This window comes from Benincasa hispida, chromosome 5 (genome assembly GCF_009727055.1).
Source record: "Benincasa hispida cultivar B227 chromosome 5, ASM972705v1, whole genome shotgun sequence".
In the NCBI taxonomy this organism is placed as follows: Eukaryota; Viridiplantae; Streptophyta; class Magnoliopsida; order Cucurbitales; family Cucurbitaceae; genus Benincasa; species Benincasa hispida.
In genome coordinates, this window is record NC_052353.1 from 55,836,216 (window position 1) to 55,851,880 (window position 15,665).

Sequence of the window (15,665 nt, forward strand, 5' to 3'; positions counted from 1 at the left end):
TAGGTTGTTACCCCAATTTCAAAACTCAATTTAGGAGTTGTCAACTAAAATTTCAAAATAATTACGGTTTGAATAAAGTTCTTTAACTTTCATAAGTGAATCGCTTAAATTCTTAGACTTTCTTTTTAACATTATTGATTCATCGTTCACATATGTTAAATTGAGGTGAGAATTAAACTATTTTAGAGTAAGGTTCTCTTGGAAACTAGTTGAATTAGAATTTTTGAGCTAACTCATTTGAACAATAATGAAATGATTTTGAGTGAAGTTTTTCATTTTATTAGGTTCAAATTTGACGTGTAAGACTAAGTTTTGATTCTTGGGGATTTGGAAGGGAGATAGGAAGATTGCATTAGACATGTTTTAAGAAGGTTGACAAGTGGAAATGGTGCACCCAACACAAAAAGGACTTCACTAACAACATTAATAACAAGTACAAGGTAATATTTATAAGATTCTTATCTTAAAAGTCTATTTGTTCTAAACTTTGGATTAGATTCAGTGTTGGAATAATATGACTATCTTGCAATTATGGTAGTCATAGCTTAGTTGTTTATGAATTCCATTGAGTGGTTTATGGTAGTGGAACTTCTTAGGCATCCTTTGGTAGTTTATATTTATGCATTATTTGTCTAAATGAATCCGGTTGCACTATGGTAGTTTGTGGGTTATTCATGCATTGTGGGTTAGGTTAATTCTTCATTATCATCGTCAAATCTTTTGTTATCTCTTGTTTAACCATTTATTGTGCTTCTTCGTCAATTTGAATCTAATTCATCCTTGGAATTTTGTTTGGATAATCTAGGATTGACCCTTGATAGCATCTTTTAGTTGGAGATATTTTTTGTGGTTTCATTTGATTGAAGTTTTATATCCATTTGGTGTGCTTTTTAGTTGCTTGAAGTTTTGGTGTTGCTTTAGGGGACTTTTTACTTTTTAGTTATATGGATAATGTAAACTTTTAAGTTGGAGATGCTAATTTCCTCCTTTCTTCTTTTGTATTCTTATGCTTATGTTTTGGCATATTTTGGATTTTTATTATGTGATTTGAGCTTCTGTGTGGTTGTTTATAACATAACATGATATCTTGGCCTTCTTTGTAAATTCCCATGAATACTTGAAATCATAAATTCCCATGTTGTCTTTTCATAGCTCCCTAGCTTGAATTTCATAGATTCTTTGTGTGAGGTAATTTGTTGATTACCTTGGTTTTAGAGTTAAATTATCATCCAATTCCTCTTTTGTAACTTATTATTATGGATTTGTGAAAGTAATTAAGAATTTATTTTGTGCTTGGACTGGTTGATTACCTTGCTTTTAGGGACATGTCGTTTTTAACTTTTTGACCGACATAAAAAATGGATTGGACAATAATTATATTGAATACACGGACAATAATTGAAAAAAAACGGACATAGTATTTACAAAAAACGGATAATGATTTAAAAAGTGGATAATAATTCTGGATTTTGATGTCGGTTGACAACCAACATTAAAAATAGTGTTATTAAAGCTTTTTAATGTCGGTTTTAAACCGACATTGTACACCCTCTTCAATATCGGTTTAAAACCGACATTAAAGGGCTTTAGTAACACTATCTTTAAACCGACATTAAAGTCCATAATTCTTGTAGTGAATTAGAGACCAAATGAAAACTAAATACAAAACTCAAGAATAAAGTATAATATTTTAAAACTTATGGTACAAATGAAAATTGACTCAAAATCTAGGGGCTACAAAACATATTTTTCCAAAAATAAAACTGACAAACAAAAAATGAACAACAGCCTTTCTAAGTGATAGTGTATTTGATTTTCGTTTTTGTTTTACAACAGCCTTTCTAAGTGATAGTGTATTTGATTTTCGTTTTTGTTTTATATTTTCTTTTTCAAACCATTCTTACTCCCTCCTACAATATTAAGCAACTACTAAATATAGAAATTTAATTCAAAACAACTTTCTATTCTTTAGAATAAAATTCTTCCAAAAAGATGAAATCTTTTTGTCTCCAGAATAATAATCTTTTCATATTTTTTTATTGTGTTGTTTACAAAAGATTATTTCTCATTGTACATACACAATTTCCAAAAATAGTAAAAACAGAAAGCTACTTTGAAAAATATTTTTTCACAAATTACAAAAATCACCTCTAAAATATGGTAGTAATTACAATTATACCCTAAAACTTTAAATGATAAAATTTGAGGCCTCAAACTTATATATATGTTAAAATTGGACCCTTAGTAGAAACGGTAACAATTGTATAAGTTTGATGATTCGATTTTTATCATTTGTAGGTTCGATATTGTTGAATATAGAAAACCTCCTCTTACCTTGTCCATATGATTTTATTCCCTATAATTTGGGTTTATTTTTATTCTTACCATATGTACAATTTTTTACTGTTATAAGTTTTTCTATAATTAGCTATCATAGTTGTATAGATAAGGGATGCTCCCTTTTGTAAAATTATCACAAGAAATATAGAAAGAGTTTTGTATTACAACATGGTATCAGAGCCAACTCTATGAATCTTTTCTATAGGTTTCACGTCTGAAACCCTAGAAAAGAAAACAGAAAATCTCAAACATACCTAGTTGCTGGAAGCAATGCACCAGAAGAAACCTCCATCGATTCCTTGCGTGAAGCTTCACGTCCGAAGAGAAACGCATCAAATCGCATCGAACTAGTGGATCACAACTAATCCAAAGCATCCATAGCCGAAACACAGTCTTCGACCGACGACCAAGAACACGTTCATCAACCGAAAGTCATCGATCGTGGGTGCCAATTCCCGAAAATCTCGTCTCCGGTCATGAATAGTCGCGAATCGTGGGTGGAAAACGAAATCGCGAAAGTCATCGACAGAACCTCAAGGGTCAAGTCATGGGTCTGGGAGTAAATAAAGTCGGGTCGCGCCAGGTTTGTGCCTTGTGGGTCGGATCGGGTAAAGTTGTGGATCTGAGAGTAAACGGAATTGTTGCAGATCTGGGAGTAAACGGAATCGGGTCGAACCGGGTCTGTGCCTTGTGGGTCGGATTGGGTGAAATTGTGGGTCTGGAGTCGAGTCTGGAGCATGAACCGGGTCTAGATGAATTTTTTTATCAGTTTTTATTTTTTTTTTCTTTTCCTATTTCCTTCTTAATTGATTGTTTTTCCAATCAAAATTTTTTTATGGCATCCATAAATTCTAACAATACTGAAGGGATCGTACTTCCAATTACTAATCAAAAATTGAATGGAAGGAATTACCTACATTGGTCACAATCAGTTATAATGTTCATATGTGGAAAAGGAATGGAAGATTACTTGTCAAGTAAAAATCCTATCCCAAACCAAGTTGATCAAAGATATAAGACATGGAAAATGGAAAATAATATGGTTATGTCATGGCTAATCAACTCCATGACGATAGAGATTGGTGAAGGTTTTTTACTCTTCTCAACTGCAAGCGAAATCTGCGAAGCAGCTCGTGAAACTTATTCTGACCAAGAAAATACTGCAGAGTCATTTGAAATTGAAGGCAAAATTCATGAGCTACGGCAAGGGGATATGCAAGTCACTCACTATTTTACTCAACTATCTCGACTTTGGCAGCAACTGGACGTATTTGAAAGCCATAAGTGGGAATGCACTGCAGATGAAACTACATTCAAAAAGATAGTTGAAAAGAAACGAGTGTTCAAATTTCTGCTTGGCCTTAATAAATAACTCGATGAGGTACGTGGTAGAATCTTAGCTATTAAACCATTACCAAACATCAGAGAAGTTTTTGCATAAGTGAGAAGAGAAGAAAGTAGGAAGAAACTATTAGGAGTGACTGCTAGTTTAGAATCTAACGGATCGGCCTTACTTGCTCGCAACCTTGGTAATGAGGTACGTACAAATACTCATGATAACCGTTACAATCGAAACCAGAACCACACACGAACTGAGAATTGGTAACGAAAACCAAGACCATGGTGTGCGATAATGGGCAGAAATGCACGTTATTACAGTGCAAAGTTATAAAACAATGTATGATTGCAATGGTAAAAATATATAATATTGCGTCCAAAAGAATTAGGTTCACAACATTGCGATCGCATGCGTCCATTGCATTAAAACAACTAACTTATGTATTTTTGTACAGAAAATGCGTTGGCGCAAGGCGAAAATGCGATCCGAAGAAATTAGCATTAAGAGATTGCAACCGCAAGGCTATGCGATCATTTGCACTCGTGTAAATTTACTCAAGAAGGTAGCCGCATAGAACCGGCGCATCAAGGTAGGCGCATCTGGGTGAAAGCTTAATATATCACGATAGGACAGAAAGCTGATGACGATCGATTCCGAATTAAGTTGACAAGCCGTTAACGCCATACTGTAGCAAGTACCTGTCTCTTATACACATCTAGATGTGTATAAGAGACAGACTATAGCAAGTACACTTAACTTTTCGGTGACAATTAATCGGCACATCAGACAGAGATTTAATGTTATCCCATCAGTGCAATCATAAGAGAGAATAAGCTTTTCACCCTGAAGCTCTATAAATACCGAAGGCCACCTTCAGTGAAGGAGTTCGCCCAGTTTTAGAGTTCGGATAGTTAGCCTTGTTCTTTGTTTTTTTATACTTAGAAGGCGGAAGCGAGAGAAGGGAAAAGACGCCGGAAGATCGTCCTAGTCAGTTCGAGAGAGTGCCAAAGGGCGTGGAAAGCATAGGGAGGGTCAACTCTCGCGAGAGCGAGAATATCTTTTGAGCAAAGTAGAGAAGAACAGTGTAAAAGTCGTGGGAAGCAAGAAATTGCTACCAGGCTCTTTATTCTTAATTTGCATTGTCATTCTGTACTTCGATTATATATATATATAATGGACCTTGCATTTCTACATCGGTTCTCTCTCTGTAAAATATGCATGAGTAGCTAAAACTGTCGAATGGGTTGAGAAATACTTAGCTAACATGACCTAGGATCTTCATTGCATGCGGTCATTTTGTCTTATGTTGCGCCCATCACCCTTTAGAGCTACTCGAGTGAGAGTCTAAAGAAAGAACCTAAGACTTTAGAGAGCTAGGTTAGAATCTAAACTCAAAAGAGCAAGATTAGATCTGCATAAGCAGGAGATAGAGACTTAGAGATAAACTCTGTTTACCAACATGCATCACATGTACCCTAGAGATAGGTTATGATAGTATGCGGTCACCTTGTGTATGTGTGTGTCATTCGTCATCGCATAGACAAGAATAGAGGCTTAAACGTAGGTCCTATAGACACCATCGCATACATCGCATGCGTTCTAAAACTAGAAGCTATAGCATTTACATTGAGAGATGACTTACTATTGTATGTGTGTAGCATGATCGCATAACATGAACGCATTCTTAGGAAGTGTTAGCTAAATCCCTTCTCAACCCGTTCTCCGGCATACTCATTGCATCTTTCGTATTATTAACTATTTTCTTAAATCCATCGTATAGCTTTTATATTTAAACAACCAACCAACCAACGCATTATTTTATTTATTACCGCAAAGTGATCTAAAAAATTACCATCGCATACTATTTCCCTTAGTCTCTATGTTCGACCCTAGGCTTATACTCAGTAGGATTTATACTTGGGTCTTATTGAGAAAACTTGCATGTACAACGTATTTTCTACCATCGCATTCCTTACCATTACTTCATCGCATAACATTACGCATCAAGCTTTTGGCGCCGTTGCTGGGGACTTCGGCAATACATTGTGCTAACGGTAATTTTTTGAATTTCTTTGCAGCTTTCAATCTCTGGCGCATTACGACCCAAAGATTGGAAGAACGTTTCGACGAAGACTAAGAGACAGCCGCCACCAACAACAATAAGAGAAAGATAATATGGCGGAACAACTAGGAAATGGAGCACCAAATGAAAATAATATCATGGCAAATCTCATCCTATTGGCGAACGACCCCAATAGGCCCATTCAGGACTATGTGTCGTCCAACCTCTATGATTTCTCCCCAGGAATCATGAGGCCGACTCTTGACGGATCGAGATTCGAAATGAAACAAGTGATTCTGCAGATGATCCAAACTGTCGTACAGTTTGGTGGTAGGCGTGGCAAGGATTCGCACGCCCACCTCTGGAATTTCATTGAGATTTGCAACACGTTTGTGTTCCCTAATATCTCCACTAAGGAGGTTCAACTAACTTTGTTTCCATTTTTTTTGTATGACCAGGCACGAAAATGGGCTTATTCCCTCGAACTAGGGGAGATTACATCATGGGAGCAAATAGTTGAGAAGTTTATGAAGAAGTACTTCCCTCTGATGAAGAACGACAGAAGAAGGAAGTTGATCACCAATTTTGAACAGGATATCGACGAATTACTCAGCGACACTTGGGCGAGGTTTAAGAGGCTGGTAAAAGATTGCCCGCATAACGGCTTACCAGACTGCTTACAGATGGATATTTTCTACCACGGATTAAACCCTGCATCGCAGACGGCTGCCAATGCGGCAGCAGCTGGAGGTCTCATGGATAAAACTTATGATGAGGCCAAGAATATCCTTGATCGCATTTCTAAAAATCATGAAGACTAGAGAGAAAGCGATCAAAGATTGAGAATCAAGGACAGTGACGTGAATAATGGGGCCATCACATCCCTTCAGAGTTAAATGACTGCGATGATGAACTTGATACAGGGAATCGCAATCAATAGCCCAGCAATGCATAGTGGGCAAGTGAACGCAATCAACCAGACGACCGCAAGTTGTGCTACTTGTGATAAAGGACATCCAATGGAGGAATGCTCGCGAAACCCACAGTCAGTCTATTTTGTGAAGAATAATTCGTTTTCTGACACGTACAACCCTGGGTGGAGAAACCACCCTAACTTCGTGTGAAAAAATCAACAGCAAAATTTTCAATCAGTGGCACAAAAAGAAGGACCACCCGGATTTTTTCCGCGAACCAACGGTCAAATGCATAATCAAGCCAGTAGTTCGCAGGCGCCGCAATCTTCCTCTTTGGAGAGTTTGTTGAAGCAATATATTGAAAAGAACAAAACAGTGCTTCAAAATCAAGCCACGTCTATCTGTAACCTGAAAATTCAGATAGGCCAGATTGCGGGCGAACTCAAGAATAGACCGTAAGGGGCCCTGCCGAATTTAACAGAACTCCCTGGGAAAAATGCAATGTCAAGTTGTGACATTGTGGAGCAGAAAGACTATGGTAGGGGAAAAGAAGAAGCCTAGCCAGACTGCTCCAATTGCGCTGGAACCAGAGATTGCGTTGACTCGAAAAGAAACAGAAGAAAATAAGGCAAAGAAACCAGAGATTGCGTCCATCTCGGAGCTGAAAAAACAGGGATCGTAAGAATACAGTTGCCACCATTCCTTCAGAGACTAAAAAGAAGAAAAATGATGAGGTACAATATCAACGCTTCATGGATATGCTAAAACAGTTGCATATTAACATTCCATTCGCTGAAGCGATTGAACAGATGCCTGCATATGAGAAGTTTCTAAAGGATATGGTGACAAAGAAGAGAGGCACTGGTAAGTTCACAATGGTGGCTTTGACGCAAAGTTCAAAATCTATAATCCCACCGAAAATGTGTGACCCTAGAAGTTTCACTATACCTTGCTCTATTGGAGGGTTATACATCGGTCAAGCGCTATGCGATCTCGGGGCCAGCATCAACTTGATGCCCCTATCAATTTTCAAGCAGCTGAATGTGGGACAGCTTGCACCCACAACAGTGACTCTCCAATTAGCAGATAGATCTCTTGTGCATCCAGAGGGGAAGGTGAAGAATGTCCTAGTTACGATCGACAAATTCATATTATCAGCAAACTTCATCCTCTTGGACTACGAAGTAGATAAGAATGTACCCATCATCCTGGGGCGACCATTTTTATCCATCGATCGTGCCTAGATTGATGTGCACAAAGAAGAGATCACATTGAGCGTGAATGGACAGAAGCTCAGGTTTGACATTATACAGGCCATGAAATATCCTAATGAAGAATACCTCAATAAATCCGACGATGAACCAAGTTTGAATGAAGAAGAAAAGTCTGAAGATGAAAATGAAGATGATGATGCGATCGCGTCCATTGCAGCATGCAATGCGATCACAAAAAAAACAACTAACGATGATGAGATGATCGCATCCAAAGAAGACCAGCTGACAGTGAACGAAGAAAAAAAACAACAAAACCATCCTTGGAACACCCACAAAAAATAGAGCTGAAGATCCTTCCTAACCACCTGAAGTATGCATTTCTGGGGCAGAATAAAAAGCTACCTGTAATTATTTCCTCTGCACTTAATGAAGAACAAGAAAATGCATTACTGAGCATTCTAAGAAAGTAAGTAAAAGCAATTGGCTGGACGTTCGCAGACATTAGAGGGATCAGCCCCGCATACTGCATGCATAAGATTCGTCTCGACGAGAATCACAAAGGATCGATCGAACATCAGCGTAGACTCAATCCTACGATGAAGGAGATCGTAAAGAAGAAGATAATCAAGTGGTTAGACGTGGGCACCATCTATTCAATAGCCGACAGTACGTGGGTCAACCTCGTGCAATGTGTGTCGAAGAATGAGGGATGACGGTAGTCCCTAATGCAAATAACGTACTGATACCAATGAGGATCGTCACCGGATGGTAGAGTTGCATGGACAACCGCAAATTAAATACGGCAACAAAGAAGGATCATTTCCCTTTGGCTTTTATCGACCAAATGCCAGATCGCCTAGCTAGAAATAATTTCTACTTCTTCTTGGATGGATATGCCGGTTATAACCAGATCATGATTGCTCTTGAAGATCAAGAAAAAACTACATTCACCTGCCCGTATGAAACATTTGCGTTTCGACACATGCCGTTTGGCCTTTGCAATGCGCCGAGCACTTTCCAAAGGTGTATAATGGCCATCTTTTGTGAATATCTCGAAGACTCTGTGGAAATTTTCATGGACGACTTCTCTATGTATGGGCAAACATACGAAGTCTGTCTCAACAACCTGGAGAAGATATTGAAAAAGATGTGAAGAGACGAACCTCGTGCTTAATTGGGAGAAATGCCACTTCATGGTGAAGGAAGGCATTGTGCTTGGGCACAAGGTCTCCAAGGATGGGTTGGAGGTGGACAAGGTAAAAATTGAAGCAATTGAAAAGCTCCCACCTCCAAGGAATGTAAAGGCTATCAGGACTTCTTGGGACATGCTGGATTTTATAGACATTTTGTCAAAGACTTTTCAAAGATTGCACGACCACTGAGTGTGTTGCTGAAGACAAATAGAAAGTTTGACTTCGATGACCAATGCCTCAACGCATTCATGATTTTGAAGAATGCATTGACAATCGCACCAAATTGGATACAACCCTTTGAATTAATGAGCGACACAAACAGTTATGCGATGAGAGCAGTGTTGGCCCAGAAAAGAAAAACAATGCTACATCCCATCGCATATGCGAGTAAAACCTTGAATCCTGCTCAAAAAAACTACACCACCACAGAAAAAGAATTACTTGTGCTGATATTTGTGTTGGAGAAATTCAGAGCATATTTGCTGGGAACTAAAGTACTCATTCACACTGACCACTCGACGATAAAATATTTGATGACAAAGAAAGATGCGAAGCCGAGATTGATTAGATGGATTCTTCTCCTCTAGGAATTCGATATGGAAATCATTGATCGTAAGATGACAGAGAACCAGATAACGAACCATTTATCCAGATTAGAAAATCCAGAAGTTGACCGCAACCAGTCAAAAGTGAGCGCAACGTTCCTAGACGAGCAGCTATTTAAGATTGAAGAATTACCATGGTACGCGGACGTGGTAAATTTTCTAGTTTGCAAGCAATTTCCCGAAGATTATACCGACCACCAAAAGAGGCGGCTCAGACATGAATACAAATCATATTATTGAGATGAGCCAAATCTGTATAAGAGGGGGCAGACTAGATTTTGCGTCTGAGCGTACCAGATACTGCTCACCAATGCATATTATCATAATGTCATGACTCGCCATATGGAGGGCACTTTGAAGGCCATGACACAGCAACGAAAGTATTACAAAGTGGGTATTATCAGCCAACACTATTCAGAGATACAAGAGACTACACGATGAAGTGTGATCGGTGCCAACGCATAGGTAATATTCCATGGAAGCATGCAATGCCCATAAACATCATTTTAGAACTGGAATTATTCGACGTTTGGGGCATTGACTTCATGGGACCATTTCTACCATCGAATGGTCACAAATATATTCTGTTTGCCATCGACTACGTTTCCAAATGGGTAGAAGCGGTAGCATGCTCCGCAAGCGATGCGGTGGTAGTTTCTAAGTTCATGAAGAAAAATATTTTCACTCGTTTTGGCACTCCGCGTGCCATAATAAGTGATGAAGGCTCCCACTTTGTTAATCACATCGTCAAAGATCTACTGCTCAAATATAATATCCTCCATAAAGTGGCCACCGCATACCATCCACAAACAAATGGTCAAACTGAAGTGTCCAATCGGGAGATCAAGCTGATATTAGAGAAGGTGGTAAAGTCTTCACGAAAAGATTGGGCAACAAAGCTGGACGATGCCTTGTGGGCATACAGGACCGCCTATAAGACACCTCTAGGCATGTCCCTGTATGCGTTGGTATTTGGAAAGGCATGTCATTTACCACTCGAGCTGGAGCATAAAGCATTGTGGGCGGTGAAAAAGCTAAACTTTGACTTAAAGACCACAGGGGAAGCAAAGAAACTTCAATTGGTCGAGCTGGAGGAATGGAGAACTCACGCATACGAGAACGCAAGATCTACAAAGAGCGTGCAAAGCGCTGGCACGACAAACAATTATGTGAAAAGAATCTCCAAGTCGAGTAAAAGGTCTTACTATTTCATTTGCGGCTACGACTCTTCCCTGGAAAATTAAAGTCACGTTGATCCGGACCCTTCATAGTCAAAGAGGTATCCTCGCATGGCGCGGTTGAGTTATCCAATGAAGATGAGACCAACATATTCAAAGTCAATGGGCAACGAGTGAAAATATATCACGAAGAAGACTGGCATCGCAAGGTCGCCTCCGTGCACTTGAGAACCTGATAAACTGTTTAAATTTAGGGGTGTGATAATAGGCAGAAATGCTTGCGATGGTAAAAATATACAATATTGCGTCCAAAAGCTTTAAGTTCACAACATTGCGATCGCATGCGTCCATCGTATTAAAACAACTAACTTATGTATTTTTTTGCAGAAAATGCGTTGGCATAAGGCGGAAATGCGATCCGAAGAAATTAACGTCCGAGCGCATTAAGAGATTATGCTCGCAAGGCTATGCGATCATTTGCACTCGCGAAAATCTGCTCAAGAAGGTGGCCGCATAGAACCGACACATCAAGGTGGGCACATCTGGGTGAAAGCTTAATAAATCATGATGGGACAGAAAGCTAATGATGGTCGATTCGAATTAAGTTGACAAGCCATTAACGACATACTGTAGCAAGTACACTCAACTTTTCGATGACAATTATTCGGCGCATCAGACAGAGAATTAATGTCATCCCATCAATACAATCATAAGAGAGAAGAAGCTTTTCACCCCGAAGCTCTATAAATACCGAAGGCCACCTTCAGTGAAGGAGTTAGCCCAGTTTTAGAGTTCGGATAGTTAGCCTTGTTCTTAGTTTTTTTTTATACTTAGAAGGTGGAAGCGATAGAAAGGAAAATACGCCAGAAGATCGTCCAGAAGCTCGAGAGAGTGCCAGGGGGCGTGGAAAGCAGAGAGAGGGCCGACTCTCGCGAAAGCGAGAATATCTTTTGAGCAAAGTAGAGAAGAACAGTGTAAAAGTCGTGGGAAGCAAGAAATTGCTACCAGGCTCTTTATTCTTAATTCGCATTGTCATTCTGTACTTCGATTATATATATATATATATATATACATAATGGAACTTGCATTTCTACAATGTTCTCTCTCTATAAAATACGCATGAGTAGCTAAAACTGTCGAATGGGTTGAGAAATACTTAGCTAACATGACCTAGAATCTTCATTGCATGCGGTCATCTTGTCTTATGTTGCGCCCATCACCTTTTAGAGCTACTCGAGAGAGAGTCTAAAGAAAGAACCTAATACTTTAGAGAGCTAGGTTAGAATCTAGACTCGCGAGAGTAAGATTAGATCTGCATAAGCAGGAGATAGAGACTTAGAGATAAACTCTGTTTGCCAACATGCATCGCATGTACTCTAGAGATAGGTTAGGATAGTATGCGGTCACCTTGTGTATGTGTGTGTCATTCGTCATCGCGTAGACAAGAATAGAGGCTTAAACGTAGGTCCTATAAACACCATCGCATGCGTTCTAAAACTAGAAGCCATAGCATTTACATTGACAGATGACTTGCTATTGTATGTGTGATCGCATAACATGAACGCATTTCTAGGAAGTGTTAGTTAAATCCCTTCTCAACCCGTTCTCCCACATACCCTTTGCATCTTTCGTATTATTAACTCTTTTCTCAAATCCATCGTATAGCTTTTATATTTAAACAACCAACCAACCAACGCATTATTTTATTTGTTACCGCAAAGTGATCTAAAAAATTACCATCGCATACTGTTTCCCTTTGTCCTTGTGTTCGACCCTGGGCTTACCAGGCAACTTAATAGGATTTATACTTGGGTCTTACTAAGAAAACTTGCATGCACAACGTATTTTCCACCATCACATTCCTTACCATTATTTCATTGCATAACATGAACACTTGCATGAATACTGTAAAAAACCAGGACACATTAGAGAAGTGTGTTAGGATATTCATGGAAAACCTCCAGATTGGAAGCCCAACATAGGTGCAAGAGATAGACGTGGAAAGGCCTATCAAGCAAGTACATCATCAGAAGATAACTTCAACCTTGAATATAATGTGTTTACTAAGGAGCAGTTGGACCTTCTCCAAAAACTATTTGGCCAACCGAAACCTACTAAAAAAACATTAGAAACCAGTATAGCAACAATGACACAATCAGGTAACTTTCTTTGGGCTCTTAATGCAACGCAAGAATATTGTAGTACTTGGATTATTGACTCTGGTGCATCAGATCACATGACAGGTGAGATCTCACTTTTAACTAACTACACACATTGTAATAGTCAAATTACTGTAAAGATTGTTGATGGTACCTATTCTAAAATAATGGGAATTGACAATGTGTTTGTATCTAAAGATCTAGTATTAGAGAATATGTTGCATGTCCCAAATCTTAAATGCAATCTCCTTTCCATAAGTAAACTAATGTTTATGAAAAACTACAGTGCAACTTTCTACTCATATAATTGCATATTTCAGGATTTGAATTCGGGGAAGATGATTGGCAATGCTAAGAAAACCTCAGGTCTTTACATACTAAATGCTCTTAAGCCACAAGTCAAGGAGTTAGGTCTTAGCAAATCTCTTTTTATTTCTAAAGACTATTATGATAGTACATCTAATTTTGTTTTCTCTAAAGATAATTATGTTAGTACATCTACTTTTGTTGCTTCTAAAGACAATTATGATAGTACAATAATGGTATGGTATAATCGTTTAGGACATCCCAATTTTCTATATTTGAAACAAATGTTTCCATATATTTTCAATAAAAGTTCTCAGGTGTTTCAATGTAAGTCTTGTGAAATGGCAAAGTTGGCTCGATCCTCATATTCGGTAAGTGCATATAAACCCTTTTATCCCTTTTCTATGATGCATAGTGATGTTTGAGGACCTAGTAGGGTTAAGAATGTAATAGGAGCTAAATGATTTGTTTCATTTATCAATGATCACACTTTGTGGGTGTTTTTAATGAAAGAAAAATCTGAAGTTACTTCCATATTCCAAAATTTGTTTGCCATGATTCTCAATCTCTTTAACACCAAAATGCAAATCATTCACACTGACAATGCTAAGGATTATTTTAACACTTCCTTGAAAAATTTTCTAAACGAAAAAGATATTGTCCACCTAAGCACATGTCCTAACACTCCCCAGCAAAATGGAATTGCGAAGAGAAGAAACAGACATCTCCTAGAAGTTTCTAGAGCTTTAATGTGTCGCGCTAACACCCTCCACTTTTTTTGGGGAGAAGCGGTTCTAACAGCCACCTACCTTATTAATAGAATGACCTCTCGAATATTAGGCTTCAAAACTCCCTTACAAAAACTTAAGGAAGTTTTTCCACATGATAGATTATTTTCTCAAGTCCCTTTAAAAATATTTGGTTGCACAGTTTTTGTCCAAGATCATAGACCTAATAGAAGTAAGTTAGATCTTAAGGCAATAAAATACATCTTTCTCGGTTATGCTCCAAGCCAAAAGGGATATAAATGTTACTCACCAACTACAAAAAGGTTCTATGCATCTATGGATGTAACCTTCTTTGAAACCCAACCTTACTTCAAAAAGCAAGACATCACTGAACCTTCCACCCTCATAGAAAACGAAAAATGAAGAAAAACGAAGGAAACCAAAAACTAGATATCATTGAATAGAGTGCTTCGTGTGTTCCTTATATACATGAAATAGATATTCTCAATCAAGGCCCACCATAAAGCAGGAAAGATCTTATAGTCTATACCAGAAGGAAGAACACCCTTGAACGTGCACCAGTACTCAATCAGAACCCAACGAAATACAGGAAAATCATGTCTCCAACTCCACAGCAGAAACACTTACTGAAGACATTGATCTTCCTATTGCAAAATGGAAAGGGGTAAGAACCTGTACGATGCATCCCATCCAAAACTACCTGTCCTACAAAAAAAACTCTCTCCCAAGTTAAAGCATTCACAACTACAATATCCCAATATACATTTCGAACAATGTCTATGAAGCCCTCAAGGACATTAATTGGAAGCAAGTTGTATTAGACGAAATAAAGGCCTTGGAAAAGAACAACACATGGAAAATAACAGACCTACCTCCAGGAAAGAAAACAGTAGGATGCAAATGGATCTTCACCATCAAGTACAAAGCTAAAAGAGAAATAGATAGGTTCAAAGCTAGACTCGTCGCCAAAGGATTCACCCGGTCCTATGGCATTAACTATCAAGAAACATTTGCCTCGGTGGCAAAATTAAATACTATCTGTATCCTGTTTTCTCTAGCTGTGAATAATGATTGGATTCTTCACCAATTAGACATAAAAAATGTCTTCCTTAATGAAGACTTAGAAGAAGAAGTGTATACGGATATACCGGCCGGTGTAGAATCTACTCAAACCATAAATAAGGTATGCAAATTCAAAAAATCTCTATATGGCCTAAAATAATCCCCTAGGGCGTGGTTTGATAAATTTTCAAGAGTGGTAATAGAAAACGGGTACTCACAATGTCAATCTGACCATACTCTCTTCGTCAAACATTCTTGCACGGGTAAAATAGCAATTATCATTGTCTATGTAGATGACATTATCCTTACAGGAGACCATGAAGAAGAAATAAGAAATCTAAAACTTCTCTTAGCCAAGGAATTCGAAGTAAAGGACTTAGGCAACCTTAAATACTTCCTAGGAATGGAAGTGGCTCGCTCAAAAACAGGTTTGAGCATTTCTCAAAGAAAATATGTCCTTGACCTGTTAAAGGAAACTGGAATGCTTGGATGCAAGCCCGCTAATACTCCAATTGACACAAACAATCACATAATCAAAGAAAAC